This window comes from Gorilla gorilla, chromosome 5, assembly GCF_029281585.2.
Source record: "Gorilla gorilla gorilla isolate KB3781 chromosome 5, NHGRI_mGorGor1-v2.1_pri, whole genome shotgun sequence".
Classification (NCBI taxonomy): Eukaryota; Metazoa; Chordata; class Mammalia; order Primates; family Hominidae; genus Gorilla; species Gorilla gorilla.
Window position 1 is genome coordinate 176,993,098 of NC_073229.2, and position 16,304 is coordinate 177,009,401.

The 16,304-nt window shown below is 37.3% G+C and overlaps 1 long non-coding RNA gene across 1 annotated transcript in view; it reads right to left on the reverse strand.

The window, feature by feature from the left end:
- Positions 1–4,298: 4,298 nt before the first annotated feature.
- Positions 4,299–16,304, reverse strand: part of LOC129534293 (uncharacterized) — a 46,057-nt gene continuing 34,051 nt past the window's right edge. The window contains exons 2-3 of the long non-coding RNA XR_008680826.1: positions 6,293–6,375; positions 4,299–5,714 (exon numbers count right to left, since the gene is read on the reverse strand). This is a non-coding gene — a long non-coding RNA (uncharacterized lncRNA). The remainder of the gene's footprint in view (positions 5,715–6,292; positions 6,376–16,304) is intronic.

Genomic DNA, 16,304 nt, shown 5'->3' on the forward strand with positions numbered 1-16,304 from the left:
CCCAAGGAGAGGGAGAGAGACAGGGGAAGGGTTGGTTGGTGGAGCAGTCAGAACGCACATAACATTGATTAAGTTCACCATCTTACATGGGCACAGTTCATGGTGCTCCAAAACAATTACCATAGTAACATCAAGGATCACTGACCACAGATCACCATAACAGACGTAATGATAATTTAAAAAGTTTGAAATATTGAAGAAATTGCAAAAAATGTGACACAAAGACACAAAGTGAGCATATGCTGTTGGAAAAATGGCACCAATAGACTTGCTCAAAGCAGGATTGTTGCAAACCTTTAATTTGTGAAAAATGCAGTATCTCTGAAGCACAATAAAGTGAAGCATGATAAAATAAGGTTTTTCTATATTATATATATATATATATATATATATATACATACAAAAAACTACCAAAAGAGGAGATGGCCAACTATGGCCCAAGAGCAAATCTTGCTCACGCCTGTTTCTTGAAGCTAGATATGGTTTTTATATTTTTAAATCTTTATGAATAAGAAAAGAAGGAGAAATAGGAGAAGATTTGCTATACAACATAATGCCTATAAATAACACTGGTATTGTGCACCTGAATATTTAAGACTGTAGACTTATGTTAAGTCTCCAAACAATGATGTAATCTTTCGTTGAATTTAAAATATATATAATTAAAATTCATAACTACAATAAACAAATCAAGAATGCAGGTATAGCCTTCAGAGTAAGCACTAATAGAATGTATGACATACACACATATGTATACACACAGACACACACATAAAGGGGCATAGGGAAACTTTTGGAGGTGATGCACGTGTTTATTACCTTGATTTTGATGATGGTATCACAGTTGTGTGCCTACGTCCAAATGCTTCAAGTTGTACACATTTAGCATGTGCATTTTTTATACAGTTATACCCCAATAAAGCTGGTAAAGGTACATCAGGGAGTTTATTAATAAAATATTGAGTTATTTGCATTTTTAATATTTGTGGTGTTCATCAACTTTTATAATTAGTAACTGAGGAAGATATTTTTACTCATTCTAAATAAATATTTACTTTTGTTCCTAATTTTGGGTTTCTTGTTTTGCATTTTTAAAAAAGTTCCTCCCAATTGTCAAAGTTTCTGGGCCCACAAAATCTGGACCTGCTCCTAATTTTTTGCCACATATCTGAGTCTGGGTATTTTCTTCGTGGCTTTTAGGGGGCTTTGGGGTTCTACTGCCATGCCTGTGATTCCTAGTATTTGGAAGGTAACTAGAGATTGCAGACCAGAAGGAACAGAAAGCCACCTGACCTAAGCTCTAGCTGTGGTAGAAAATGTGGTGTGTAGGCCTGCTATGGTGACATAGGGCTAGTTACTTTACCTGTCCCTTCGCTCTACACAACTGATACTATGCATAGTTCCTTCTACCTCAGTCCAGGCCCTGTTACCTCTGTATTGTATCAGCAAATTGTAATTTGAAAAAAAAAAAACATAATAAAAAGGGCTCAAATATGCCAAGATTTTGTTTTATTTCATTATTATTTTTTTGAGACAGGATCTCACTCTGTTGCCCATGCTGGGGTGCAGTGGTGCATTCACGGGTCACTGCTGCCTGGACCTCCAGGGCTCAAGCAAACCTTCTGCCTCAGCCTCCCAAGTAGCTGGAACTACAGGCCACAGTGCCTGGCTAATTTTTACAATTATTTTTGTGGAGAGAGGGTCTCACATGTTGCTCAGACTGATCTCAAACTCCTGGGCTCAAGCGATCCTCCTGCCTCGGCCTCTCAGGCATGAATCACTGCATTTGGCCTCCATGATGTTAAAATGAGATATTTGTGATATACAGCATGCTGAACAATCTCTAACATGATAATTAGAATAACCTTCAAATATGTAAATTCTATCCATACCTTAGAGCACATTTTAAAATTCCCTGTCTTCTATTATATTAACTCCTCCCAAATATTCAAAATTATTAATTCAATTGATTGATTCTGAGAAGACGGTAGGGTGATGGCTTAGTTTTTCAATCTCTCTAAATCTCCACACAAAAATAGAGGGAACAGTAAAGAACCAAAAATCTGGGCATCTGTTAGGATTTAGTATATATTTTTTACTATTTACCTATAATATGCTCTATTTCATGTGAATATAGTTTGTTTTACTACTATAATTCCTTATAACCAAGACTAATATAATAGATTTTCTGTATTCTCCAGTAGATCTAAGTGAGTTTCCACTTCATATTGAATCATCACTAAGTAAACCTATTTATATTCCTGAGGAAATTTATATTTGAAAACAACTGGGAAAGCATGCCCTGAAGTAGGTGGTAATGATAAAAGTTAATTTTGATGGAGTGGCGTTTTCAAATGAGTCAAATGTGGCCAGTAGCTCCTCATCTATAAAAAATACAAAAGTAAATTCAGCCCTAATTTGGTGAATCAATCACTTTTTCATTTCATTGACTCTTGAACCAAGGGATTATGTTCACTCTTGAATATAAAACCTCATTCATTAAAAGACAGCCTTTGACCAAACCAATTCCATTTATACAAATGCAATTAATTTAAAGGAGCTGAGTGCTCCTTTGCACAATGCTTTGCAGCAGTAGTATGCTCATCAAATCCAATGTGATTGTTTACAGTTATTATAGAAACATTATCTCCAATGAGCCAGAACTACTTCTAGGAAATGTAGTAGTTATATTTATCTCCAAAATGTTTTCTTTCTCAAAATTATTTTATCTGTAAATGATAAAACAGCAAGATTTATCACTTTTTACTTCTATAAGTTACAAATACTGAAATGTCCCACATAAACCTTGTTCAGTTATGAACACATTTATGAACCATAAGTTATGGTGTCTTCAAACCATTTGCATTTTTGGAGCAATAATTTTTAAATGTTATTTCCTCATACAATTCATGACAGATGATGTTCAAATATGGATGCACTCCTTCTCATGCATACAATTATATTTTGATGAAACCTAATATTTACAGGGACATAAAGTACTGCAGTAATTCATGCATACTGCTTTTATTAATGACAGGTGGTTCCCAGATGGGACCATCAACTGCCGGAACAAGGCACAGTGTCCTGGCCATAATCCAACCCTATCTCCCCAACTCAGGAAAATTTACCAAAACACAATAATATTAGTATGACAATAACCATGTTCTACTCTGCAAAAATGTTATGAGTTAAAATTTTACTTTAAATATTTGTGGAAATAGTCACTTGCAGTACTTTGGATTGGTATGTCATGAACCAGAGATTAAGAATTACAGTTTGAGATTATAATCAGATCTCTCTATTCAATTTCCTGCCATAAACTTTTCATTTAAAAACAAGTCAGGATTCAATCTATGTTTGCTATATAAAGGTATTAAGTATATGAGGAAAATAAGTGTATATATATTAATATTGCAATTATGTGTCTTCGGAGCTCAGAGAGATTAAATTATCAAGCCTGTGCTCAGCCAGGATTAGAAACAATTCTTTTTAATTCCAATTACTTTAAATTTTACTAAAACCTATTGACTAAATCCAAAAGTAAAAAAGTACCGAATTTTGCAAGAAATGAAATTTTATAAACATTTTTAGAAAACATTATGTCACACGTACTAAAAAGTTGCAAAAATTATACAAAGAACTTTAGGAGGCCAAGGCGGGCGGTTCACTTGAGCCCAGGAGTTCAAGATCAGCCTGGGCAACATGGTGAAACCCCATCTCTACTAAAAATACAACAATTAGCCGGGCATGGTGGCTCGTGCCTGTAATCCCAGCTACTCAGGAGGCTGAAGCAGGAGAATTGCTTGAGCATGGGAGGCAGAGGTTGCAGTGAGCCGAGATCACGCCACCACACTCCAGCCTGGGTGACACAGCGAGACTCCATCTCCAAAAAAAAAAAAAAAAAAATTATACAAAGAATCTCTGTCAACACTTTGCTAAAGGCCCCAAATGTTAACATTTCACATTTTCTTTACTCTCTCTCCCCATAGATAGAGATATAAGTTATATACAAAAAATATCTATATTGTATTTATATACATATATGTATATATATAAATTTGTTATATTAACACATACATATGTTATATATATAACAAATTTATACATACACATACATATGTGTGTGTATATACATATACATATATATATATATATATATTCTGAGTCATTTAGGAGTAAATTATAGAGATATATCCCTTTATTCCTAAATTATTCAGTTTGTATTTCCTGGAAAACAAATTCTCTTATATAAACACCTGACAGTGATTAAAACTAGGAAATTAACTTTGATATAATGTTATTAACTCACGTACAGACTTTATTCAAATTTCACCAACTTCCCATTAATAGTGTTTAAAGAAAGGGCAAAAAATAGTTTCTTCTGCAAAATCTAATATAAGGTTCTTTTTTTATTTAGTTATTGTGCACCTTTGGTCTCTTTTGACCTGGAACTGTCTTTTATGACCTTCACATTTTGAAGAGCACAGATCACTTATTACAAAGAATATTGTTCATTTTGTTTTTATCTGATGTTTCCTCAGAGTTAGGTTTCAGTTATGGGTTTTGTGCAGAGTAGCACAAAAGTGATGTTGTGTACTTAGCGCCTGATATGAGAATGTACATTATGGTACACAATTGTTCCATCTTGATCCCTTGGTTAAGATGCTGTCTGCCAGGTTCCTCCATTGTAGAGTCACCATCTTCACTTTGTCACTAATAAGTATTTTATGAAGGAGATACTTTGAGGTTATATAAATATTATCTTTCTCATCAATTTGCATCCATTAGTTTTTAGCTTTCATGGATGTTTCTTGCCAGAAACAATTATTATGGTGTTTGCCAAATGTTGATCTTGTATCTCATTTTTCTTTTAAAATGTATAAGCTGTCATTGTCCTATAAATAATGCCTTCATTTATCCATTTATCATTTTTTATTTCAGTGGGTTATAATTCTTTACTGACATTTTTATCCTCAGAGTTATCCTATATTTGGCCAGTGGGATGCCTTTCAAACAGACGCCTATGTCCTTTTCACATGGTCCCATCATTCTTTGAGCACGTTCTTACTTTCTGACACAGAAAGCTTCTCCAGGTTCATCTTGTATTTTTTCATTCCATGCCCGAGAATTAGCCAGTTCTCCAGGGAGCCCTGGATCTTTTTAGAGACGAAAGGTATTTATAAACGAAGAGCTAAGGGCTATACGAACCCTGTAGCAATCTACTTTGTAAAAACATTTGTCTTTGTAAAAACATTTATTTATACATACACACCAATATCTGTCTATACATTAATCTAATATCTATCATTTATCTTTATAACTATGAGCTCATCCCCATCCCTCCAATTTTAACAAAATACCATACGCCATTCTAGTGTCTTTCAGACTTGGAATTTGATTTTGGGTTATTTTAACGAGTTAGCCTGCCAGTGTTTCATGGATGCTAATAGAAGATACAAGACTTCTGAGTCATAGACAAACGACATTTTACTCACAGCACAGCAAGCAACATGATTTGCGTGGGATCCTCTTGCTCTCAAGTCCCATGGGGATGATGTGCGGGCCGCAGATGGGAACTGGATACACAGTGGATTTGCAGCATGGCTGAAGAACTTATTGGTTTGTAGCAAAATAAGCAAACCTGTTTTTTGTCTTGTAGGGAGTCATGACTTCATCTCTCAAAACTGCTTGCACATCCAACGCTGAGAAACGGCCTGGATGAAAAGTGGCGAGGGTGTTGCATTCCTGGCACACCCAGCAATGATGCACAGGGATGCCCAGAGCCCTTCCTGGATTGCTGCTCCAAACGCTTACCCTTCCCATTTTGTGATACTCTTTTCTGATAATACCAAACCTGACTTCTACTACGCTTAATTCATTTATGTATCTGCTCAATCCTACAGTATGCACTAAGAAGTTTCAGAATTTCTAAACTATACCTCTGAAACACTAACCTACCAACTACTAACTTGTTTGCCATTTTTTTTTAGCCAGAAAGTATATAGTCAAAATACCAAATTCAACAAGTAATTGGGTTAGTTCCTTATTTCTCAGTTGAGTGTATTATGTTATTCATTTCTTTCTGTTTGTATTCTATGGTACCCCTCCCTTTTTATTTATTTTATTTGCTTTTGAAGATTAAAAAAAAACATGTTCTTTCCCTGAAAATTTCAAAAAAAAAGAAAAAGAAAAACATAGCATGTTCTAACAGACATAGGGGCCGATTTGAGGGTGAATGGTGGGAGAAGGGAGAGGATCAGGAAAAATACTTATCAAGTATGATGTTGATTACCTGGGTGATGAAATAATCCATACACCAAACTTCTGTGACACATAATTTGCTTATATGACAAACCTGCGCATGTACTCCTGAACCTAAAATAAAAGTTAGAATTAATTAATTAATTAATAAAATAGCATATTCTAAAAATCAAATCCATATGAAACATATACTAGGAAAAATGTCACTCCATTGTTACCCTATCCCTATCCCTTCTCCCCATAATTTCTATCTCATTTCAAACCACCCTCGTGAAAGACAAGTTTCTCATTTTATTTCTTCTTCTCAAGTTCACCAGCTTTTCATTGTCGATGTTCTGAATCACATAATTTTTGGATAAGAAATTACTTTCTAGACAACCAATCATATTTTTACAAAAGATTATACTCTCTTTAGCTATTCATAACCAAGTGAAAATGAAAGAAGTCAACCTCAAACAATTTTGTCCCTCTTGAAAATAGGAAATCAAATCAAATTAGAACTGTTTTCTAACACCCGCTATGTTGGAAAGCTCTTGATAAGGATATACAAATCTTCCTAGTTTATTAGGAATAAATCTGGGAATTAAGCATCTATTCTACCTTTCTTGTACAAAGTGCATTTGTGAGTAATCAAACAGTTGATAAAAGAACCTTCTTTCTGAAATAATTCTAAACAAATTCAGAAAGAATTTAAAATACATGTAATATTTTTCCTAATAAAATCATAGATCTAGGTAACATTCATCAGTTTTAAAATCCTTAGGTAAAGGCCAATAGGAAACCTTACAATGGATGGATCAGGTTGATCACACGTGAATTCACAGATCAATCTTAATATCAAGTAAAAGGGATTGAAACAAGACATCATGTACCATCTGATACAGAGCAATAGAAAGCACTCACAACCACCTATGAAATGTTCTTGTCAAAAGGAATTTAGTTAAGCATCTAGATCTGACTTTCAGTTCATAGGACATTCATAGAGTAAATGAGCATGTTTAAAAAAATACCATGATGCTGCTATTCAGATTGTGGGAAATTCCAACAAACAAACAGCAAGAAAAAATGAAGGAGAAAAACTGTAATATATCAACAGAGGTTAAGAGGCATATTACACAAAGGCAATGTGTAGACTTTGTATCTTCATTTGAATAAGCCAACTGAAACAATGCATTTACAATAGAACCAGCAAAATTGGAACACTATTTAGATACAATTTTATGCTCTGGAATTGTTGTTTTTAGGTGTGATAATGACATTCTTCTCATATTTTTTTAAAGTCCCTGCCCTTTAAAGATACACTGTTAGGTATTTACAGATGAAATGATATCATATCTAGGAATTCAATTAAACTATGCCAATGGGGGTGATTAGGCAGAAATATGAATTAAACTACATTTTTATGTTTGAAGTTTTTCACAATAAAGACATGTTTTTAAAAACCATTTTTTAGGCTTTTTTCCTTAGGGACATTAAAAATTTTAAATAGAAATTTCGACATTTGTAAAACTAAGTTTTAAAGACTACAGCTATTAAATAAAATAGTTGCTTTGCTAAACTTTATCAAGCTAAAAAGGCTGTAATATTTATGAAGACCAGCTTCGTTTTATTTGAGTCACCTCCTTATTTTTATGACTTGCTGTATCATTTGTTTTTGGATCCTGCAGTCTGAGTATAGCAAGAGAGTGCCGGAAACATGGAGAGCCAGAACTAACTGATATGGGCTGATTTTGAAAATACTATTACTTGTTTGAAGTTGAGATTACCTCAGACCAATTTTCTCAAGCAGCTAGTGTCTATGTTTTCTAGAGTTAAATTTATTTCATATTGCAAGTATTTTAACCTGGGCATGGTGGCTCACGCCTCTAATCCCAGCACTTTGGGAGGCGGAGGCAGGCAGATTGCTTGAGCTCAGGAGTTTGAGACCAGCCTGAGCAACATGGTGAAACCACATCTCCACAAAAAACACAAAAATTAGCTGGGCATGGTGGCCTGTGTACCTGTAGCTCAGCTACTTGGGAGGCTGTGGTGGGAGATCACTTGAGCCTGGGAGGCAGAGGTTGCAGTGGGCTGAGATCGTGCCACTGCACTCCAGCCTGAGTGACAGAGAGAGACCCTGGCTTAAAAAAGCCAAAACAAAAACCAAAGTATTCTAAAATTCAAGGTGTAAAATGTTGATTCATATTAAATTTTAAATAACATTTTATTAAAAGGTCAAATAGTAGTAATCTGGCAAATTATGTGTGTGTGTGTGTGTGTTTGTATGTGTGTGTGAATATATATAGAGAGAGAGACATAGCTTACTCTATTATTGTTTTATTTTGTCTTCAATTGACGAATGATTGTGAGAGGTGACAGAGTGCTGGCAGTCCTCAGAGCCCTCGCTTGCTCTAGGCACCTCCCCTGCCTGGGCTCCCACTTTGGCGGCATTTGAGGAGCCCTTCAGCTCCCCCACTGCACTGTGGGAGCCACTTTCTGGGCTGGCCAAGGCTGGAACCCACTCCCTCAGCTTGCAAGGAGGTGTGGAGGGAGAGGCGCGAGTTGGAACTGGGGCTGCGTGCGGCGCTTGCGGGCCAGCTGGAGTTCCGGGTGGGCGTGGGCTTGGCGGGCCCCGCACTCAGAGCAGCCGGCCAGCCCTGCTGGCCCCGGGCAATGAGGGACTTAGCACCCGGGCCAGCGGCTGTGGAGGGTGTACTGGGTCCCCCAGCAGTGCCAGCCCACCGGCGCTGCGCTCGATTTCTCACAGAGCCTTAGCTGCCTTCCCGCGGGGCAGGGCTCGGGACCTGCAGCCCGCCATGCCTGAGCCTCCCACCCACTCCATGGGCTCCTGTGCGGCCCGAGCCTCCCCGACGAGCACCACCCCCTGCTCCACGGCGCACAGTCCCATCGACCACCCAAGGGCTGAGGAATGCGAGCGCACGGCGCGGGACTGGCAGGCAGCTCCACCTGCAGCCCCGGTGCGGGATCCACTAGGTGAAGCCAGCTGGGCTCCTGAGTCTGGTGAGGACGTGGAGAGTCTTTATATTTAGCTCAGGGATTGTAAATATACCAATCAGCACCCTGTGTTTAGCTCAAGGTTTGTGAGTGCACCAATCGACACTCTGTGTCTAGCTGCTCTGGTGGGGCCTTGGAGAACCTGTGTGTGGAAACTCTGTATCTAACTAATCTGATGGGGACTTGGAGAACCTTTGTGTCTAGCTCAAGGATTGTAAATACACCAATGGGCACTCTGTATCTAGCTTAAGGTTTGTAAACACACCAATCAGCACCCTGTGTTTAGCTCAAGGTTTGTGAATGCACCAATCGACACTCTGTATCTAGCTGCTCTGGTGGGGCCTTGGAGAACCTGTGTGTGGAAACTCTGTATCTAACTAATCTGATGGGGCCTTGGAGAACCTTTGTATCTAGCTCAGGGATTGTAAACGCACCAATCAGGCCCTGACAAAACAGGCTACTAGGCTCTACCAATCAGCAGGATGTGGGTGGGGCCAGATAAGAGAATAAAAGCAGGCTGCCCTAGCCAGCATTGGCAACCCTCTCGGGTCCCCTTTCACACTGTGGAAGCTTTGTTCTTTCGCTCTTTGCAATAAATCTTGCTACTGCTCACTCTTTGGGTCCACGCTGCTTTTATGAGCTGTAACACTCACCTCAAAGGTCTGCAGCTTCATTCCTGAGCCAGCGAGACCACGAGCCCACCAGAAGGAAGAAACTCCGAACACATCTGAACATCAGAAGGAACAGACTCCAGATGCGCCACCTTAAGAGCTGTAACACTCACCGCGAGGGTCCGCGGCTTCATTCTTGGAGTCAGTGAGACCAAGAACCCACCAATTCCGGACATAATTGTATGTATTTATGGGGTACAGTGTGATGTTTTGATACATGTATACAGTTTGTAATGATTAAATCAGGGTGGTTAGCATATTTGTCTACTGTATTAGTCTGTTTTCACACTGCTATAAAGATACTACCTGAGGCTGGGTAATTTATAAAGGAAAGAGATTTAATTGTCTCACAGTTCCACATGGCTAAGGAGGCCTCAGGAAACTTACAATCATGGCGGAAGGCGAAGGGAAAGCAAGCACCTTCCTCACAGGCAGCAGGAGCGAGAAAAAGCAAGCAAACGAGGAAGTGTCACACTTTTTTTTTTTTTTTTGAGATGGAGTTTCACTCTTGTTGCCCAGGCTGGAGTGCAACGGCGCCATCTCGGCTCACTGCAACCTCCGCCTCCTGGGTTCAAGCGATTCTCCTGCCTCAGCCTCCCAAGTAACTAGATTACAGGCACCCGCTACCACACCCGGCTAATTTTTTGAATTTTTAGTAGAGACTGGGTTTCACCATGTTGGCCAGGCTGGTCTTGAACTCCTGATCTCAGGTGATCCAGCCGCCTCAGCCTCCCAAAATGCTGGGATTACAGGCATGAACCACCACGCCCAGCCAGTGCCACACTTTTAAAACCATTAGATCTTGTGAGAACTCCCTCACTATCATGAGAACAGCATGGCAGAATCTGCCCCCATGATCCAATCGCCTCCCTCCCTCGACAGGTGGGGATTACAGGTTCCTTCCTTGACTCGCGGGGATTACAATTCGAGATGAGATTTCGGTGAGGACAAGAAAATATATTAATATATATTAATATAAAGAATATAAAATTATTCAAAGAATAATTTGAAATCAAAGAACTTGGTTATAAAAATGAACAGATCTATAAAAGAGACACTGTAATAGATAAAAGTTCTTCATCTCATCTACACTTCACACTTACTCAGTACCATCTCCTCATACCCCTTCCATATGGTACCTCTGCTAATGTAACCATAGTACTAAAATATAGAGGACTCTAGAATTGTAAATCCTCACGGTAGCAATTCACACCCCTTGGCTTGACAAGGCTATTCTTTTTAGCCCTCCCCAGCGGGTATTCTCTAAACATAAAGACTCATTCCTGTAAGGAATGGAAGCCACAGGTCTCTGCTTTGTTCTCTAATACTGGGGGACTTCAATCTACTTAAGGGAGAATGTCAACTGCTAATTGAGTGGAAGATATTTCTAGAAGTCTCATAGAAAATGAGTTCTTAGTAAACAGATACCATTGCCAAACATGCATCTCCAGAGATCTCTGAAGTAGAGATTTTGATAGAGGCCTTAAAAATTCATTCTTTGGGGAGGTAAGTGATATTTTTGATACCCAATAGATTCTTTTTATAGTTTGGTTTCAACTATGAAAAGTTATTTCAGGGTCACAGCAGACTTAATTGAAGATAATAAGGGATGTTTATAATTAGATGAAAGGCCCCTGACTTCACTGGGTGCAACCTTTGTTAAACAGCAGTTTCCTGTGTACAGATAGCTTGGAAATTGGAAATTATTCAGGAAATTGCTCAAAAATGACAGAATGGCTTAACATTTTAATGTCAAGTAGTTTAAACAGTTGTACTGGAGACATACAAAACTCTGAGGTCAATTCTGAATTGCACAATTGAGTTATATACCTCAGCATCTAGAATCTATTCTACTACAGGAGGTTGAAAGTTTAATCATAAAGATTAGGAAGAAAGATTAAAGAATAATTTGAAATAAAAGAACTTGGTTATAAAAATGAACAGATCTATAAAAGAGACACTGTAGTAGATAAAAGTTCTTCAAATCCTATATTTCAGAGGCAAAAATGGCCTATAACTGTTGAGTGAAGACAGGATTATCAAAAATTCTGGAAAGATTTGAGTCAACATTACTGAATTAGGCATGGTAAATCTCAAGTGAGCTCTGGACCATGGACAACTTTAAATGGCAGACACAAACATGACTTTAATCGCTCAATTATAAAGCAAATATTTTTTCTAATTTTAGACAGGTAACATCTATTTTTTTTAATATAAGTATACTTATTTCAAGGGAAATAACTCATATGTGAATTCTGACATACATTTTCAAATATAAAGAATATAAAAGACAAGCAGAGAAAACCAGAAATCCTAGTTCAAGAACTAAGATGCTCCTGTGCTGTAAACTATAAAATTAATGTTTCAGAAAGCTCATTCATACCCTCTTTCCATAAAAAAATTAAGCTACTTTTCAGCTCCTATATAAAATAGTGGATGTTCAGTTTTAGAATTACACCTGGTATTAGGAGATAAATGGAAAGAAATATAAATCTGGCTTTGGCTCAGGGTTTATTCCCAACGTCTTTTACATCTTCATCTTGTGTCTTTTTTATCTTCAGCTTATGGGAGGAAAGTAAAAAATTCTCAGAAAAAAATAAAAAGGCTTGTTAATTACTCCAAAACATATTGGACTATAGTAGCTTTAACAGCATGGATAATCTTGCAAATAGTCCTAACATCATTCTTTGCATGACCTAATCAAAGAACTGTTGACATTTTGAGACAAATAATACTGAGACTAGCTTCCAAATTTACTTGTTCTCATATTTTCAGAATTCCAATGGATATGTTTTTGTGTCTGGGGGTATTACTGAAATGCTTTCATTATCTGTAACCCAACTGTCTTTTAGGTGGGGTGGGTTCTGCCAAATGAAAATCATTGATGAATCTGATTATGCAAATTTTAGGTGTAGAAATGAGAGAGATGTAAATAGCTACCAAAGGAGAATTGATAAGTCTGAGCAGGATAAGCACAGATATCAAAAGGCAAAGGAGGAGGAAGACTTGGTGAGATAGTAAAAGTCCACACACTCAAATGAGAATATCTTTCTAAACCTTCAACAAGGATTATTAATCTCACAAAAGTATATATTGATTTTTTACAGGAAAAACAAAAGGTAGCAACTAAGTTGTCTGAGTCTGATCTGACATGAACAAAACAAACCAAGGTATGAGGGATCTTCAAAAAGTTCATGGAAAAATGAAACTAAACAAAAAATAAGAAATATCAACTTTATTTTTCAATCTAAGCTCCATCACGTTCAAGACACTTTTGTAAGCAATGACACCGACATTTCATCCATCCCTAAAGAACTGAGGATCCTGGGAATTTAACCACATCAATGCAGCCTTTTTTACACTATTAACTGAAGAAAAATGGATGCCCTTTACAGATTTTTTAAATTAGGGGGAAAAAAAAGTTGCAGCCAAATCAGGACTGTAAGGTGGATGCCTATTTAACATCAAAACTCTCAAACTTGCCCTTGTTTGATGAGAGCACTGAGCAGGAGCATTGTTGTTGTAGAGGACTCTCTCATGAAGTTTCCCAGGCATTTTTCTGCTAAAGCTTTGATTTTCTCAAAACACTCTCATAATGAGCAAGACATTATTGTTCTTTGGCCCTCCAGAATATTCACAAGCAAAATGCCTTGAGTATCCCAAAACACTGTTGCCACGACCTTTGCTCTTGACCAGTCCACTTTTGCTTTGATTGGGCCCTTTCCACCTCTCAGTAGCCATTGCTTTGATTGTGTTTTGTATTTAGGATCATACTGGTAAGGCCATGTTTCATCTCCTGTTAACAATTCGAAGAAATGCTTCAGAATCTTGATCTGCTTGTTTCAAAATTCCAGTGAAAGCTCTGCTCTTGTCTGCAGCTGATCTGGGCACAATGCTTTTGATACTCACTCACTGAAAAGTTTGCTCACTTTTAATTTTTCAGCCAGAATTGTGTAAGCTGAACCAATTGAGACGTCTAGGGTGTTGGCTATTGTTTCTATTGTTAACAATTGGTCCTCTTCAATTAGGGCACAAATTTTTTTTCCTTGCAAATTGTTGTCGGTGGTCTGCTGCTGCACGCTTCATCTTCAACATCACTATTCCCTTCTTAAAACAAGCAGTCTATTTGTAAATTGCTGGTTTCTTTGGGGCTTTGTCCCCATAAACTTTTCAAAAAGCATCAGCGATTTCACTATTCTTCCACCCAAGCTTTACCATCAATAGATGTTTGTTCTTAATTTTAGCAGAACTCATGTTGCTCTGATAGAGACTCTTTGTAAACTAATGTCTTATCCTTCTTAGTATCTCAAACTATATCCTGTTCAGATACGTTATAACAGGTTAGTTGAGTTTATTTTGGTGCAAAAAAGTTTTGAAGTCCATGCACAGTTTTTTTCTTAATAAACATTTTCCGTGAATCTTTGAAGACTCACATATATGAGTTAAGGAGCCTGGCACAGAAGAGTGGGAGAACACCAAGATATTAGCAGATATGATAGAAGGGCATTGAACTTCCAAGGGAGATCTGAAGATATCTAAGTTTCAGAGAGTAAAGAGGGCTCCAAATGACTTTTGAGTTACAAAACATTTGGAGATATATATGTAACTTTATGCTTCAAAAAAATTAAAATCACTTCTAGTTTATTTGTAGGACATATGGAAGAAAAGCAGAGCTGAAAATTTATAACTAATTTTTTCACCTTGTTCTGATAACTTCTAGAATCACTGTGAGGAAGTACAGTTCTCACTATTTTTCTTCCTTAGAACTATAGACTTAAAGGAATATTTTACCTGTAATGACAATATATGCCTAACAAGTGCGATCTTTTCTCCAAAAATAAAATTGGTGTAGATCACATAGAACCTGAAAATATAAAGAAAGTAAACAGATATCTATGGAAATGTCAACTCTTATTTTATTTTAGTTTAGTTTAGTTTGGTTTTGATTTTGCTTCAAAGAATTGCCTAAAGGAACACGTTTACATGTAACACTGAAGTCAGTTGAAGAGGGCAGAGTAAACTAAATGTTTAGCAAACAAAAGAACTTCTGAGGGTAGAAAAATAAAAAGAATAATATTATAAGAATGCCTTTCTTCTATATATAGGAAATATTTTTCTTGTCCAGTTTTTAAAAAGCAGAGGGAAGACTACATCAGGAGAGCAGATCAGCTCTAAGAGTACTTAGCCCTTCCTGCAGAAATCTTCACCCTCTCAGCTCTTATGGCTCTGAAGACCAACCCTTCCATTCTTGCCTCAGGAACCTAAGGGTTTCGGGGTTTAGCAGATTTTTTTATGTCAGTCTCGAAAGGGAGGAATCAGATTTTCAAAGTTATCACATATTATTTTAAATATCCAATTACAACAAACAATGTATGAGGCATGTGCTGGGTGAGGAGTCAGAGCCGCAGCAACGTGAAGTGATCAGCTTACAGGTAGTAAGAAGAATTTACCGACAATAGTATAGGTTTGAAGTCCTTTTATTAGATAGGATTGAAGTCTATTATTAGATAGAAAGAATGCTGCAGAAGAGTGCAGTGGGAAGCCTCAGCAAGAGAGGACTGACTGAACATGCCATGGTGGATTTTCCTTTATGGGTATTTATGGACCTTAAAGCAGTAGCTTAAGGATAATTTGAACCATATTGGCCATGTAGGTCATAACAAATGATTACATTTATAGACATTTTGGTGCCTTAATATTAGCAAGGGTTGCAAAATGAGTTTCAATATGAATGCATTCCAGAGATGTATAGACATTCTAGTTATTTATAAATTTTAGGAAAGAAGCCTAGTAGCAGATGCTGGCTTTGGATAATAGGGAAGTGTAATTACTTCTAAATTCCTCAGATAAGGAATTTTGCCTCTGGACGGTCTGCTTGATGGCCACCAAGTGATCTTGGCTCTCCTCTGTATGTAAAAAAACTAGAAACTGTGGTTCATACGTAGGAAAAAAACGTGGCCATTAGAAACTGTCTCTAAGGAAGTCCAGACAATGATTTCCTAGGTGAAGTCTTTGAATCAGCTATTGCAAATATGTTCAAAGAAGTAAAGTAAACCATGTCTTAATAACTAAAGGAAAGCATGAAAGTGATATCTCACCAAGTAGAGAACACCAGTACAGAGTCAGAAACTATAAAAAAGAACCAAATAAAAATTTTGAAGTTAAAAAATAAAATAATTCAAATGAAAATTTCACCAGGTAGTCTCAACAGCCTATTTGAACTGGCAGAATAAACCATTGGTAAATTCAAATATAGGCAGTTCAAATTATCTAGCCTTAGAAACAGAAATAAAAACTAAAGAAAGGGAAATGAATATAGCCTCAGAGACCTGTGGGACATCATCAAGTGTATCAATGTACAAATAATGGAAGTCCTAG